Source organism: Lineus longissimus, chromosome 2, assembly GCF_910592395.1.
Source record: "Lineus longissimus chromosome 2, tnLinLong1.2, whole genome shotgun sequence".
NCBI lineage: Eukaryota > Metazoa > Nemertea > Pilidiophora > Heteronemertea > Lineidae > Lineus > Lineus longissimus.
Window position 1 is genome coordinate 28,626,843 of NC_088309.1, and position 16,763 is coordinate 28,643,605.

At 50.0% G+C, this 16,763-nt stretch overlaps 1 protein-coding gene across 4 annotated transcripts in view; it reads right to left on the reverse strand.

The window, feature by feature from the left end:
* Positions 1-16,763, reverse strand: part of LOC135483403 (zinc finger protein basonuclin-2-like) — an 84,929-nt gene that overhangs the window by 44,244 nt on the left and 23,922 nt on the right. The window contains exon 1 of one of the 4 annotated variants that reach the window (XM_064764280.1): positions 1,509-1,574. The exons of the other annotated variants lie outside the window; for them this stretch is intronic. The gene's annotated coding sequence lies outside the window, so the exon portion shown is untranslated. Of the gene's footprint in view, positions 1-1,508; positions 1,575-16,763 lie in introns of those variants that run through there. 4 annotated transcript variants of the gene reach the window in all.

Below are 16,763 nucleotides of genomic sequence, written 5' to 3' on the forward strand. Positions count from 1 at the left end.
AAACCAGCTTGGACGCCATTGATTTTCGTTTGGAGATATAGCGTTATCAGAGGAAATGTTGCAAGTCAAACGGCTCCCGGTATCTTGTGTGACATGTCGAGACATCTTTACATTGAAAGAGAGGGTAGAAGTCCCAGGCTCCCTCAGATTACACATTGTCATGGACGTCAGCTCCGCGCTGATTGGGCTCTTGTGTCCCGGGACTGAGAGGGGATTCTAGCCAGCAGCAAACCAGTATTAGGTATGTGCATATGTGCTGCACATTGGTACGAGTACTTGTACATAAAGCCCATTGCTGTCAAGTCGTCTAACGGGGCAAATACGATGGGATACGGAAACTGGCTAGAGAACGTCAAATGAATCCGGTCACATGGAACACTAAGCATCATGATATATGACGAATGCAAATGAGGCAAAAACTTGTATTGACTGAGTATTTACACGGTACAGTGGAATCCCAGTAACAACAACCACTCATTGGACCCAGAGCAGAAAAAAAACAAATGAAAAAAATAATTGGAATTTCGTAATTTTTTCATCCTTCAGAGTAGAATTTTTTCAAAAGTTCAAAATTCTGAAAGATTTTCAAAGCCAAAAATTTTTTTGGGCTGATGATGTTTCTTCATTTTGAGCCAAAAAAAAAAAGTGAAAAAAATATTTGGACTCAGAAATTTTTTTCATCCTCAAGATTCTGACATACATTTACAACTGACCGCCTTTAAACCATTTAGCACAAGTTACCAGCAGTTTCGGTAGATACCATGTGCAAAATGGTCGTAGCTAAATTGGCCGCCACAATGAAACGGTCTGTGGGAATGACATGTCTACTGTCAATGAGACCCGAACACACCACTCTGTCATTAGTCACACGTTAATTTCCTGAACGGGACAGCATAATTGCAACGACGACCATGTCACCACATCAGACTGGTTCCTGCACCCATCCTGGTCTCAAATGTGTGTGCTTTGGAAGCGAATGACATGTTGACACATAATGGTAAAGTTGGGTTTAATGTGTTGAGTGTGGGCGCTACGGTGTGGGCTCGTCACTGATATTCAAACACATGTGCCTGCCGTTGAAATCACAGAGGAACGACACTCTGCATGATTATTCTCATAAGGAACGGCACCGAACCAAATACTACCACTGCGCCAGAGTAAGTTGATAACAGTTACATAGGCAAAGATCCTAGGGGAAGGCACTTAGAGGAAATAGGTCCAACAATAGGTCACCAAATAACATTGTACTTGCAAACAGTGTCATGAGAATAAAACTAAAAGGCCATAGAGGTGACATTCGTTGATGTTTTGGCAGTGGAGAATAGTATTGACAATCCTCTTGATGATTGTCACCTTCAACAAACCATCAATGAATCAACTGTATCCGCTCACACTGTGGAAGCCCAAACCTTTGATAAAAGTAAACAACAAATGTCACATGACATAACTAATTAAGGAGGGTAATTGTACTTGCCAGAAAAAACGAGTAGTCCATTGATGTCACCTACCTTTCGCTGGACAGTAAAAGAAATGAGACTATTATGATGATCCCAGCAGTGTAGTTGAGCCAACACGTTAGTCACTGAATCCATAATGAGCATATGCAACAAATGTCATCTTATCGACAACGTTCATAACGGAGTGATGCGATGCCGTGGCTGGTTCACGTCGACTGCCATTGCACGTCATGGACCACAGCTCATTTATACCCTGTGATGTCACATCGTGACAGGTGTGATCAACGGAGAAATGGAGGCTCCGAGGTCACTTATGATCGGCATACCACTGCCAAGGAAACATCGCCATCCGATGCACCGCATTTATTTCATGTCCTCAATCTGACATTCTGTTACATATCTGCATGAAAAACTATCGGAGCAATTAATGACAAGTTTAATTGTTTCTCTATTATAATTAAGGTCACAAAACAGCAGCGAGTAATGTCAGGAATCTAATGAGAAAAGGTCGATAAAAACGTGGATCATATCATTCAAGATTACAAGTGAAGACATTGAACTGTTTTTTGCAGACCAATTGGGTCACTCCATTCATAAAATATTTCATCTCATTGATGTTTAGAGCTCTATTTCTTTTTCTTTTCAATCTCTGACACAATTGTTTTACAAATGCCCCATTCTGATTCTGCCTTGAGACTGTTTCTCGATGGCAGGATTGAGGGGGACAGACAAAACATTACCAAACACAGCACATCTCAACAAAGGCATAAGACAACAGATTATCAACAAACTTCACAGAAAAAACCTGCATCATTTCCATGGCATTCACTACAGTTTGCCCAGGACTCAGTGCCAAAATCAATGTAAAGTCGGTAATCCGTTGACCAACCACATATCGACTTCTCTCCTGTCATCTTTTTTAGGCATCGCTAATCTCCGGTAACATACAAGCGACATGTGGAATCCTCTCATTATTTGTGGCTGACCGTGCTGTCATCGCGACTGGTCTTTAGAGTATGTCAGTCTCGCACAGGTCAGCAAGCTGCCAGAAGGGCGAGAGTATGAGAGCCACATTTGACCACATCACTTCAATGTGGGCACTCAAAGTTTTTTAAGGAAAATTTGAAAAGTGCACCTTTTTTTGGCTTCCATACATTTTAAGACATACATGTCAACACTTTTTCCTATATATTCTTTTTTAGTCTGTTTTTTAGTGCATCTAGCTGACACAATCCTCATCTTCCCAAATATCAGACATTTTTTGAGGCAGAAAGAAATTTTGCATAATCTTGTCAGTAAATGATGAAATGAAATAAAAGTTTTTTTCTGAATAATAATCTACAGCCTAGAATGCCAACTATAGTTACACTTTAGTTGAAGACCAGGCAGACAATTCCTTTCATGCAAATATGAAGTTGACTAGGATCATGAAACCTTCAACTTGTCAACAATTGAAAGCGGCTAAAGCAGGTTGAAAAGGACGGGTCTTAGCACTTGAAATGTTGTGTGAAGATGTGATGTGCTGCCATCAGATCACTTCACCCCCATCCCTTCAAGCTCTTTCACGATACTTTCACACGTATGACTGGCATAAACGACAGCAACAAGAATCTTGACTTCATATTCCGACAGAATCAGTAAGTTAAATCTTGAGATCGCTTCCTCAGGCGGCCGATTAGACACGATTAAATGGTCATGTCATATTCCATGATCCACTTCAATACCATTGTCATTCGTTCAGGAGGAACACTAAATGGGATGAATACTTTCATAAAGCTCATACACATCATATCTGACCATTATTCCCCCCTCGAGTATGCGCAACACAACCAAGCAAAACCCATCACAATATAGTTCTCAACTTTTCTTGCGATAAGTACAAATATCAAATCTGTCTTCCCAAGTCAAAATGACAAACTGGATCACAGGTAGTTGACTTGGACTTATCGAGGCTAAGTGCTGCACAGGAAAGCCAGTTTACGCGGAAACAAATGTTAGCGAAGAGATGAGGTCACTTTCCAGAATGTCAAAATGGGGTGAAAGAAGCTTATCGAGCCCTCAGCCGGAGGATGTGACCAGAATCGGATCGCTGTCCATTAATGATCAATGCAGAAAGCTGGTGTTGACAAACTGCGGCCCATGGGGCTGAACAGTTTCACGTCAAAGTCTAATCGGTCCACGGCGAGTCAATAGAGATCAGAGAGACCTGGAAATACCCACAGTGGCCGGAGCTTGACGCGCCGCTGCAAATGACAAATCTCCACATGGAGATAAAAGAGGAGTTAGCACCGGGGGTTTATAAAGCGGCGCGCGCCATAAAGGCTATTATCTCGGACAGTCTTCCCTCAATATGGATTGTCCATAAAGTGTCAATAGCAGAGCGCGAGGGATTGGATGGCGAGTGCCTTCAGGCATCGTTCCAGCGCTGTAATGTGCTTGGACAGCTAATGTCCTAAGTGTGGCTTGGAATTGTTAGATGACTTGGACGGAGCATAACGGCTTAGAGGAGACTCTTAATATGCCCGTCCATGGAATATTGACTGGGCGATGACAGGCGGGATAGGCTGTCATCATGGCCAGATCAACAAGACGAGAAGCTGTTGATGGTCAGGTCGATATGGCACATGCCGCTGGTTTGGGAAAGTGACTTTGGGAGTGCCAAAGACATCACAGATAAGTAGATGGAGCTCACGCAAATGCTTGTCAATTGCATTGCTTTTAGCATACAACTTTGGTGGGGCACTTTCTGAGCCGAAGAAAGGTTGGATGGAGATAGTGCAAGGGGGTTATGGCATATCAAATATTGCATTGTATATATTGAGGGATGTGAATGATAACTGATACTTTATTGTGCAGAAGGACTTAAAACTTCCCATGCAAGAGTGAAGACAGTTCAACAAGTTTTATATGAGTGAGACCGAGACTAAAATCACACATCAAGGGAAGTTAAGTCATTAAGTGTCCTGCCCAAGGTCAGTAGCAAACTGCTGACAACCTGGACCCCAACTCACTCTCCGAATGGGAACTTTGGGAATGATAGATAACATAAAACAGATGAGCTACAGAGTCATTTATCAAGGGCAAAAAGAAGACTGTTGATCAGGCGGTGCACTGCTTGGACAAGCTGTCTACCGCACTGGCAACAGATCATCCTATGACTTATCCCCGATTTGCCGATTTTATGGGTCATTTCGCCGGCTCTAGCGAGTCTCTCGGAGACATATCACTGCCAACCTCCAGGCAGTGAATGAGATCACCGCAACGCGACCAAAATGACTCAGGTTATTGACAATGTTGGTCACGGCTGTAGTTTCGAGTTTGTTCATGAAAGCCATCAGAGTCAGAGTTAAGTATGATTAAATTAAACCTATACAAGATGTCACACCACAAGATGACTGGAGACACTCGATTGTTTTTTTATGGCTGGATCTGCGTTGATGGATGACATCCAATGAAGTCAGCTCAAGGATGGATGACTTCGCTGGCTCCAATGGTTCAGTGGTTGTCTGAGGAGATATTATCCTCAGCCCACAACTGTTTATTGCCTCAACCTACAGCTGATCTAGGCACACAGACCATGCACACTCACAAATATATAGAGTGCACAGGTCATCAATGGTAAGTAATGGGACAAGACAAGATAGAGTGTGAGTCATTTGTTGACCCGTCACACATACTGTATGTTAATTATTCACAAGTGACCACAGAAAAACACAACCCAAACATTGGTGAATATTTCAGTGACTGCTAATCACAAGGGACACACAGAATGGGTTCACTCAAAGCCAAGCAGATTTACATCAGTGTCCGGGCTTGCGGGAAGTCTGTTGTGTGTCACTGCAGTTTCTAATCAGTGCCAACCCTGACCCGTTCCACCACCAGATTAGTGTTACTCTCACTGTTTGGTGTTAAAACACTCACTGATACTCAGCATCAGTGCCCCACTGCCCACAACACTCTTTTACAACCTCGGTCCTGCCTGTTCAGGTGGGAGGGGGTTAGGGCTTATTGCAGTAAAAACACATGTATGTTCCAACTGACTGTCAGGTATGGGACGAGGTTGGTGATGCTCCTTCCCATGAAGGATGGAGGCCAGCCTCCACTGAACCATCTCCACAGGAACACCAGCTTCCAACCTTTCTTTTCTTATCGCTACGCTGAACAAACTCAATGGAATCTCTGATGGTTCATTGCTGCGGCTCACTTGTCATCGGACCGAGCTGCTACCATCTGCCCGCCACTTAATCTACAACTTTTTAACAGCGATAAGGATGACAATCTTTCTTAAAGGTACAGTCCACCTGTTGGTTCAAGTTCAAGGACACCAATACAAGCTACAGTAGCTATGGCACAGTTCTTCAAGCAAGTGAATGGCTAACTTCATTGCTCCAGTCAAAGGAAGTGAAAACCATCAAGAAGACAGACTCAAGACTAGAGCGAATAACATGCCAAGATATAGAGCACCACGCTTGACGTAGAGAGTCGATTAGAAGCCAGCGCAGATGCCTGAATCACGCCACTTTACCGTGAAATGCCAAAAGTGCACAGAGGTAAAAAAGTCAGTCGCCAGCAATCCATCTTTGATAATTTCTCTCGGTGAGCAGCGGTGAATGATGCTTGTAGCGTGTACCTGTCCTAGATTCATCACAGACACAGCTAACCTTGTCTACCTGGATGCGATACAGCTTCCCGTCATGAGAAACATTCACAACCTCGTCCCTCGGACACTACTACCCGAGATAAAAGCCATTCCATCTGACTACAACACCACAAGTTACCTGTGTTGGAAAAAAATCAACAAAATTGTCTCGACCCAAAGACTTCAGTATCTCATTGAGATTTCCTCCACAGTCCGAGTCCTGTCATCCTTGACCACACCCATTTGGTGACTTCGTGTGAAACGACTTGAGAAGTCTGAAGTTGGTCAAGGTGTCAGCAGCCACAAATGCCATCAATACGACTCCTTGGGTCTCCTTGGGTCGAGGATGAAACATGGCAAGACTTATCATCTGTGCGTAGTCGAGAAGGTTCGTAAAGACGCACATCCTACGATTGGATGGTGATTAGTAAGAGAGCAGCATATCACATTGGTGAGCTCCGAGATGATTTGAAGCAGCTGACTAACAACTAGTGGTAGCTTGGCGGCCATTTTGTGGGCTTCAGTTGGCCGGAGCAACTTTTCAACTATCTTAGATGGTTTTTTTAAGACCACTGTCTAAACTGCTTCTCATTAAAGGTTAGAAAGAAGTTACATACTTTTACCACTCTCATTGGCGACTTAATACATCTTGTATCAAATCACATGAAAAAGTCGCTTTAAAAATGCAATCAACAAGAACTAAAGGGTGAATAAGATGTGTAAATGTGATAATGTCGCATTACGATGTGACATTATGGACGTCAGGCACTCATCGTCAGAACTCCATCTGAAACATTTATATCGTTATGTCTAATGGTCCGAAATGTACATATATTCCACGCTATAATTTCGTCATCAGAAGGAGAGGCTTAATGGTGGCCGATCATAAGTATTACATGTAATATTTGAGCAGTGGCTGTCCCATGGCATCAGGGATGAACCAATGATAGATGTCAAGAACATCGCACTGTAAAGCTGGAAGCGCACAGAGGTAAACGTGGAAGAGATCTTCAAAGTCCTAAAATAACAAGAAACTTAAGCTTCAGATGCATTTTGTTGCCTGAGTTATCATCACTCTGTTCCATGCAAGGAGATCTCTCATGTCTTCATCTTTCCAACATATTCTCATTAAGTATATTTCTGATTCTCTTTTCTCAAATATGCCACAATCCCCAGGGCTGCATTGGATTTCATTGTGAACAGCCTTGAAACATGATGGGCTGGACAGTCTGTTGTATCATACCCTTGGGTATGGCATGCTTACGGCCATTACACATGGACAATAAAGTGGATCACTAATTCACTATGAGGAATCCATCTACTGAAAGAAAATATACTTTATGATAAAAGACTTGAATCACCATCACAATTGAATGACCAATGGGCTTGGACCAAATCTAAGAACTGATTGACAACATGCCACGAAACAGCAAAGAAGGTGAAAGAGGCTTTGTGAATCTTATGTAACCCGCTCTTTGGAAATGACATGTTCAAGGGACAATGTGACCAGATTAAGGGACAATGTGAATGTTCTCTAAGTAAACCAAGCCTAATCATTTCCCCTTCACACTGACCATATTCTATTGTATTCTCTTTCATGCCCAATTTCCTACCAAAGTGTACCTCATACCATATGTGTCATGTTAATAATCTATGCAAGTCACAACACAAGTATATTGGTAATATCATGTAATTTGATAACTCAACCCATGATACATCACATACTACTGCGGGCCCGGCCCCAGATGCCCCCTGGGATACCTCTAAACGCATCAAGAAGGGGACACCAGGAGTTAGAATAGACATTTGGAGACAATGTCCATGTATGATTCAGAGTCGCTCATCAGCGCAGGCTTTTATGGTCCTAAACTGGCTGACTGTAGCAGAGTTATGGCTCTTTGATCTGAGGGAATATTTCCTCAGGGACGACACATATGTACATGAACACACTGGGCCAAAGCTTCACTGGAGATGGTCCAAGGACAGTGAGTGTCCCTGCGCTCTCATACAGTGACCTTGTGACCTGTAAGCTATAGGTCAGCTTGGATACTGACTACAGAAACTTGGAGATGGTCCAAGGACAGTGTGATGTCCCTGAGCTCTCGTACGGTGACCTTGTGACCTGTAAGTTATAGGTCAGCTTGGATACTGACTACAGAAACTTGGAGATGGTCCAAGGACAGTGTGATGTCCCTGAGCTCTCGTACGGTGACCTTGTGACCTGTAAGCTATAGGTCAGCTTGGACACTGACTACAGAAACTTGGAGATGGTCCAAGGACAGTGTGTGTCCCTGAGCTCTCGTACGGTGACCTTGTCACCTGTAAGCTATAGGTCAGCTTGGATACTGACTACAGAAACTTGGAGATGGTCCAAGGACAGTGTGTGTCCCTGCGCTCTCATACAGTGACCTTGTGACCTGTAAGCTATAGGTCAGCTTGGACACTGACTACAGAAACTTGGAGATGGTCCAAGGACAGTGTGTGTCCCTGAGCTCTCGTACGGTGACCTTGTGACCTGTAAGCTATAGGTCAGCTTGGCTACTGACTACAGAAACTTTGAGATGGTCCAAGGACAGTGAGTGTCCCTGAGCTCTCGTACGGTGACCTTGTGACCTGTAAGCTATAGGTCAGCTTGGCTACTGACTACAGAAACTTGGAGATGGTCCAAGGACAGTGTGTGTCCCTGAGCTCTCGTACGGTGACCTTGTGACCTGTAAGCTATAGGTCAGCTTGGCTACTGACTACAGAAACTTGGAGATGGTCCAAGGACAGTGTGTGTCCCTGCGCTCTCGTACGGTGACCTTGTGACCTGTAAGCTATAGGTCAGCTTGGCTACTGACTACAGAAACTTTGAGATGGTCCAAGGACAGTGAGTGTCCCTGAGCTCTCGTACGGTGACCTTGTCACCTGTAAGTTATAGGTCAGCTTGGATACTGACTACAGAAACTTGGAGATGGTCCAAGGACAGTGTGTGTCCCTGAGCTCTCGTACGGTGACCTTGTGACCTGTAAGTTATAGGTCAGCTTGGATACTGACTACAGAAACTTTGAGATGGTCCAAGGACAGTGTGTGTCCCTACGCTCTCGTACGGTGACCTTGTGACCTGTAAGTTATAGGTCAGCTTGGATACTGACTACAGAAACTTGGAGATGGTCCAAGGACAGTGTGTGTCCCTGAGCTCTCGTACGGTGACCTTGTCACCTGTAAGTTATAGGTCAGCTTGGATACTGACTACAGAAACTTGGAGATGGTCCAAGGACAGTGTGTGTCCCTACGCTCTCGTACGGTGACCTTGTCACCTGTAAGCTATAGGTCAGCTTGGCTACTGACTACAGAAACTTGGAGATGGTCCAAGGACAGTGTGTGTCCCTACGCTCTCGTACGGTGACCTTGTCACCTGTAAGTTATAGGTCAGCTTGGCTACTGACTACAGAAACGATGCCTGTTGTCCCTAAGTTGCTGGGCACTCTTGAATTCCCATTTCCTGTGGAAATGTGATTTTATTAGTTCATACCTACCCAGGTCAGACTTTTGCATATGTACTCATATCGGATCTACCCGAGGAATTATTTAACTAATTACATTAGAAAATAACCAGCCAGTTCACAAGGCTACGTCCAGGCGGCGCCCCTGTACAGCCCATCAACCGTGCAAGCCGCCATATTGCCAGTACTTTTTACTCAAGCAACTCAAGTAAGTCCCGTTGCTGTGGGGACGGACGGGTGGGCAGTCTGACCTGGGTAGGTATGAACTAATAAAATCACATTTCCACAGGAAATGGGAATTTTATGTCGTTCATACTCTACCCAGGTCAGACTTTTGCATCGAATACCAACAACCTAAGGAAGGTGGGTAAACGTGACTTACCATGTAGCGACGTGAACTGTCTCCAAGCCGCATAGCAGAACCCAACGGGTGAGACCGGGATAACCAGACCAAAGAGAAATGGGGATGCTCATGGCTCAACGGTCAGGCCACCATATAAAAGAATAATGGAAAGGCCTTAAGGTTATCAACTACCCCCTAGAGTAAGGTAGCACATCGCATGGTACTTGCTCAGCACACACCTCGCCAAAAGAATGTGTGGACTTAAGAGGGTAACCACCCTCTGCGTGCGGGGACAACCCACAAAGTCTAGGCGGCTCAACCTAAGACATCCGGACGGGGCACATGCACAGGGGAACCACGTCCCGGCATGAATGTCCGCACCTCCCCCCCATCTTTAGAGGGAAGGACGGAGAATCCGGAGTGAGGAGTCCGGCGGGTAGGCTAGGCAGGGAGAACCTAGACTACGTGCTGAGCAGCGACGATTGGACCGAGAGACAGCATACCGTCAGTCATCACGGAACAATCGCGCATATAATGTTGGGAGAAAGTGGAGTGAGAACTCCACGTCGCCGCCTCCAAGACCTCGTTCAAGGCGACTCCCCTATATTCGGCCCATGAAGTCGAGATGGCACGAATCTCGTGGGCCGTCACGGAACCCAGGCGGCGAAGCTCCGGAGACTGAAGAGTCATGGAGTAGGCCTGCCGGATGGTGGCCACCAACCATCTGGCGACCGTGGCGGGCGCAATCTCCCGTGTGAATCCCTCGCGATAAGACAGAAAAAGACGCTTTCTGCCGAGACGGACGGCAGGGTCTTTGGTCTTATCGACATAGAACCTCAAGGCCCGGACGGGGCAGAGAGTTCTATCCGGGAGGTCTCGAGAGACCACCCTGGAAAGGGATGGAATAAGAACCGGGCGCCTGGAGGTGGAAGGCGCCTGGTTCTTCGCAATAAAGCCTGGGACAAATTCTAGGACCGCGCCCCTCTCATTGAAGGCTAGCTTGTCAAAAGCTAGGGCATGGAGCTCGGACCGTCTCTGGGCCGTAGCTAAGGCCACCAAGAAGACGGTCTTAAAGGTAAGATGCTTCCTATCTGCTAGGTGCAAGGGCTCGAATGGAAATCTCATAAGAGCCCGTAACACCACCGAGAGATCCCACTTGGGGACGCAATGTAAGGAGCGGGGACGCTCCAGAGACATGTTGCGAAGCAACGATGACAAGGCGTCATCCCAAGCCGGTTGCCAGGAGCCTGTCAGTCTAAGGGTGACGGCAATGGCAGAGCGATAGCCCTTAACCCCCTGGACCGAAAACTTCCGAACCGTAAACAAAAAGTTTAGGAAATCGAGGAAGTTGGGAAGAGTGGGAGCGATCGGAGAAACTCCGTGCTCTCCGCACCAGTCTCGAAAGACGAGCCACTTACTGTCGTATGATGTAAGGGTAGACTGTCTCTGAGGCTGAGCGACTTTTCGGATAACGTCCTCCGAAAAGCCTCTCTCTCGGAGGAAATGCCCGATAGTCTCCAGGCGTGAAGCCTGTAGAAAGAAGGGTCCTGATGGTAGACCCGGCCTATCGGGTGATATAGCAGGCGGTCCCACTCCGGCAATCTGCGGGGGTGGTCCGTCAGGAGCTCCAGCAACACCGGGAACCAAGCTTGGTTCGGCCAACAAGGGGCGATCAGGCAAAGCCTGACGCGCGATGAGGCCACTTTGTTCAGAACCGGCAGCAACAGAGGGGTTGGCGGGAATGCATAAGCATTGAGGCCGTCCCAGGAGGCCGACAGGCTGTCTACTCCCAAGGCCTCGTCGTCCGGGAGAGGGGAGTAATACAGGGTGAATCTCTTGTTGAGGCGAGTGGCGAAAAGGTCCACAATCGGCGCATCCCACATCCCGGCCAGCCGGGACACAATCTCCTGATGGAGGGTCCACTCGGTCTGGACTAAGCGATCGGCTCTGGAGAGAGCATCCGCCAGGATGTTCCTTTTGCCGGGGATGTGACGGGGGAAGAGCTGGATGTCCAGCCGACGACAAAATTGTAGGAGGTCCCATGTCAGACGACACAGAGTGTCGGACCTCGTTCCCCCTTGTCTCCGAATATAGGCGACGACAGTCGAGTTGTCGGAGAACAGAGATACCCTGTGACCCCGTAACCGGGACGAAAAGGCCTTCACGGCTAGGATGACAGCCTGCATTTCGAGAATATTGATCGAAAGGCGAGACTCCTCCCCTGACCACGTGCCCTTGGTGGTCAGGTCGCCCTCGTTCAGGTGAGCCCCCCATCCGAAGAGGGAGGCGTCCGTGAAGAGGGACATCTGGGGGGGTAACGGACGGAGCTGCACCCCGCGGAGGAGCTCCGTCCCCGTCCCCCAGAACCTCCAAACGTCCTCCAGTAGCATGGAAGGGAGTGCTACTGCTCGATCGAGTGGGTCCGAGAAGGGGCGCCAACTCGAGAGTAGGAGGAGCTGGAGGGGGCGCATATACAGGCGACCGAGAGGAACCTGGTCCGCCGCCGAATTGAGCAGGCCCAGCAGGGACAGGAACTGTCTGGCTGTGGCGCTGTCTCGACGACGGAAAGCCCGAATCAGAGACCGGATCTTGGTGACCCGGTCCTGAGGTGGGGACATGAGGCCCTCTCTGGTACGGAAACGTACTCCCACGAAGACAAAATCCTGAGACGGGTCTAGCTCGGATTTTTCTAAGTTTGTTATCCACCCGGCCTGGGTCGCCGTCTTGAGCAAGAACCGAGTCTGCTTGAGAAGACGGGGACGGGATTGGCAACGCAGCAGCCAGTCGTCTAAGTAGCAATGGAGCTTGAAGCCCAAAGCGTGAAACGGGGCGGCGAACGCCCTGACGACGGTTGTGAAAATAAGCGGAGCGGAAGCCAGGCCGAAAGGCAAGGCCTGAAACTGATAAATTTTGCCTTCGAAGTAAAAGCGAAGGAAATGTTGAAAGTCTGGATGGACTGGGATGTGAAAATACGCATCCTGCAAGTCCATGGAGACGGCCCAATCGTCGGGCTGCACCGCTGTTGCCACTGACCTTGTTGTTTCCATCCTGAAACTGGGTACCCTGAGGAACCGGTTCAGGCTGGACAGGTCTATGACCAATCTCCATTTTCCCGACTTCTTCGGAACCAAGAAGATGTGGCTGTAAAAGCCCGGGGAGGAGTGGTCTTCCACCACCGTGACAGCCTCCTTCCGGAGGAGGGAGTTGACCTCGGACCGAAGGGCTTCGGCCCTGGCCGGGTCCACGGGGGGTAATACCGGGTGGGGAGTCGATGTCGTTGGGGGAGGATGGGCAAAATCGAGGCGAACCCCGTGCCGGAGCATGTCCGGGACTGGGGAGCCTTTTTGACACCATCCGACCCAAAAGGCTGCGAAATGGCGCAGTCGGCCCCCAACGACAGAGTCCGAGGGAGTGTCGCCTATTAGCGCCCGAGGAGAAGGTGACAAGTCACCGACGCCTGCCCCCGCGACCCTTCCGCTGTTGTGGCCGGAAGGGGCGCTTGGGCTGCCCGCCACCTCCGCCCTGACCTGAGGAGCGGTGGCGCTTATTGGAGGGGCGGGCTGGAGCCGCAGCTTCTGTCTGCCCTCGGGGACGAAAAGACCCGGAGGAGCCCTGCGAGGCCGAGGGCCCACGAGAGGCCGACGCACCCCGGGGGCGTCTAAACTCCGGCTGACGTCCCCGGCCCGCAGACCATGAAGAGGAACGCGGGCGGGGGGCCTGTCTGGGGGGAGGAGGGTCCCCCTCACGACTCTTATCCGACTCGCGCTGAGCCCCTAAGGTATCAGGCAGCGAATCGTGGAATAAGAAGGGACCGCCCAAAGGGGCGGTCCGCAAGGCCCCGCGCAGAAACTGGGCGCGGACCACACTCAGCCCCTCGATGAGGAGGTCCCGGCGCTTCAGCACCGCGTTGGCTGCTTGTTTGGCAGCTAAGTCACTGGCATGTTGCAGTGACTGCTGTAAGGACATAGCCAGGATGCGTTGCTCATCCGTGGCGTCCGCAGCCAACGACCTGGACAGGGCACAGAGCGTCAAGTCGGCGTACGATAACACCGACTGCGTCTCCTTGGCCAGGGCCTCATCGTTCTTGGCATCCCTCATAGGAGCAGACGTGAGGACTTTCGGAACGACCAACCCGGCGAGCTGCACATCATCCCTCAAGGGGATGAGTGAGACCGGGTCAGTCCCCGACGGCGATACTCTATAGTATTCTGGCCTATACGAAGGACTGTGAGGGGAAGTGGCCGTGAAGCGCTTCCCCGCCTTCGTCCAGGCTCCCGGTCCAGTCGACGGCAAAGTCGAGACCAGGGAGCGCTGGTGGCCCCCGCAGGACGGCGCCGTGTCCCTAAGCGTTGAATCGAGCCAATGAGAGGCTCTGATCAAGGCAGGGGAGGGGGGCAACTCATCGAGTGCCCGGTCCGGCACGGCAGCCAAGTCCGGCTCGTCGGCATCCCCGAAAAGATCGAAGGGAGCACGGCCGAGCGCGGGGTTGACCGGCGGGAGAGGACAATGCTCGGTCGGCACGAACTGCCGGACGAGCGCGCGAAGATCGCGCATCCCAGCCACAATGGTGGGGTCCTCTGTTCCAGAGGGGCAGTCAGCCTGAGGGGCCTGCCCGATGGAAGATTGCGACTCATCGAATTGATAGTCGACCTCCATGGGGACTTGGGGCAGCTCAAAGGCCACTGGTCTCCCGGCCTGCTGCTGAGGGGCCCTATCTGAGAGATTTTTGGTCTCCAGATGGGCAGCCAAACTCTGCAGGACCTGACGCTGCTGGGCCGTAAGGCCCGGTGCGATAGGCCGGGGATCCTGTCTGGACATACCTGGGGCAGGCAGGGATGGCGGGGGGCTACTCACCACAAAGGGGGTGGAGCTCAGACCCGCAGAGCCAGACAGGGAGGGACGGGGTCGCACCGGCGAAATCGTGGGGCGAACCCTCCCGACGTCCGGACAGACCCTAGGGTCTCTAGAACGGACGTAATGCCCCATTGTCGCACCCCTACCCCAGGGGGGTAGGTCACCTCCGTGCGAGACAAGAGGGGGCGGCAGAACAGGGGGGGTGACGCCCGAGTCTGCAGTAACCCACGGGGAGGCGGTCGACGTCCTCAGAAGGGGACGGAAATTGGGGTGAGCCGCCTGCCAGGCCTCATAACCCGATGGGATACGCCCCGTCGCCTCAGAGCGGTCAGATGTGACGGTGTGATCTGACGAGACAGTCACAACCGAAGACACTGCCGGAGGCACATCCAACCCGGAGGAGGACGGGGGACGACCCAATGCCGCAGCAGGGGGGTCCCGACGGGGGAGGGCGGAGGAAACCCGGCCAGGTGGGGGCTTAGACGTGACTAAGGACTCCACGGCCGGTAGCCGGAGGAGTTCCTGAATCAGGAGGTCTGCCTCCAGCGGGGTATGCTCCACGCCCAGGGGATCGGGACGCAAAGCGTCCAGAGTCCCGCTCACTTCGACCCCCTGTGAAAGGGGGGAGGAGCCAATCTCCCTAGGGGGCGCCCCGATGAGGGGGTCACCGGCGCTCAACCTAGGAGAGAACCCGGGGGGCACACCTCCGAATGGAGGGTGCCCGGCCCGAGCCCCGGAGTCGGGCGCCGAAACGGCGCCAGAGCTCCGGGGGCCTCGCCCCCGCTGAGAAGAAACAGCGGAGGGGGACTTAGAAGAGGCCGCACCAGACTTTCTGGGGCCTCTCCGGGTCGGCTTCTGCTTCTTCGACGGCCGAGGGGCCGGAGAAGCAGAAGGCAGCGTCCCGGCAGCGGACGAAACCGCAGTCGCCGAGTCCGACGGGGCGGACTGGCGAGCCGGGGACGAACCGGGACGGGGACTAATAATCCCCGATACACCGGCACCCGGGCACCTGAATACCCAGAAGGGTAACAGGCCCAATAAGAGGGCTGGAAAGCCCAATAAGGACAAGAAGGACGCTAACAAGAGCGGCAGAGCCAGCATCTTGAGAGGCCACACAAAGAAAGTGAACGATAAGAAAAACTTGGATTTATTTGGTCACGTGACCGGAGCCTGGAGCGAGAAAATTTTTTGGGAGAACGGCGAAGAAAAAGCGTTCTAAGTGACGAATTCAGAGAAAGATGGGTAAAGGAATGGTCTCACCCGCTTCCTGAAATCGGCAGCTCCAAAACGGACGTCCGGGGGAGGATCCTTCTCAATACTGTCGCGGGGGAATCAACGCAAACAGCAGCAGAAACTCGGTGCTTGTGATACAAGGCGCCGAGGAAAAAGTACTGGCAATATGGCGGCTTGCACGGTTGATGGGCTGTACAGGGGCGCCGCCTGGACGTAGCCTTGTGAACTGGCTGGTTATTTTCTAATGTAATTAGTTAAATAATTCCTCGGGTAGATCCGATATGAGTACATATGCAAAAGTCTGACCTGGGTAGAGTATGAACGACATAAAATAGACCAGAGGGTAGTGCAATGATGGACGTTGTCTTTGTTCTGGTAACCGATGAAATCTACTCACTGGTCTCTGCAGGCTATCGGAATAGGTTGAAAGTAAAAGGAGTTGAGAGACTTCTTTCTGCCTAATAATATTTAAAATAAACTCTTATAACAATTCGAGAATATTGGTTTCTTTTGAAAAGAAACACAGAAATCTTTCAAGAGAAATGCATCATTTTGTGTCAGTAGAAAGAGACTAGATTCTGGTTGGTTGAATTCCTGCCATTCGACTGGAACAACACAGAGAAGAATGTGGCAGGAGGAATGTAACGCTGGCTGTGTTTATCATAGCAGAGTGGAGTTGTCAGAGACAACAACCATAAGTCAGCTCACAGATCAGTTACATCAAAAACAAGGAAGAAATGACGTTACAGTGT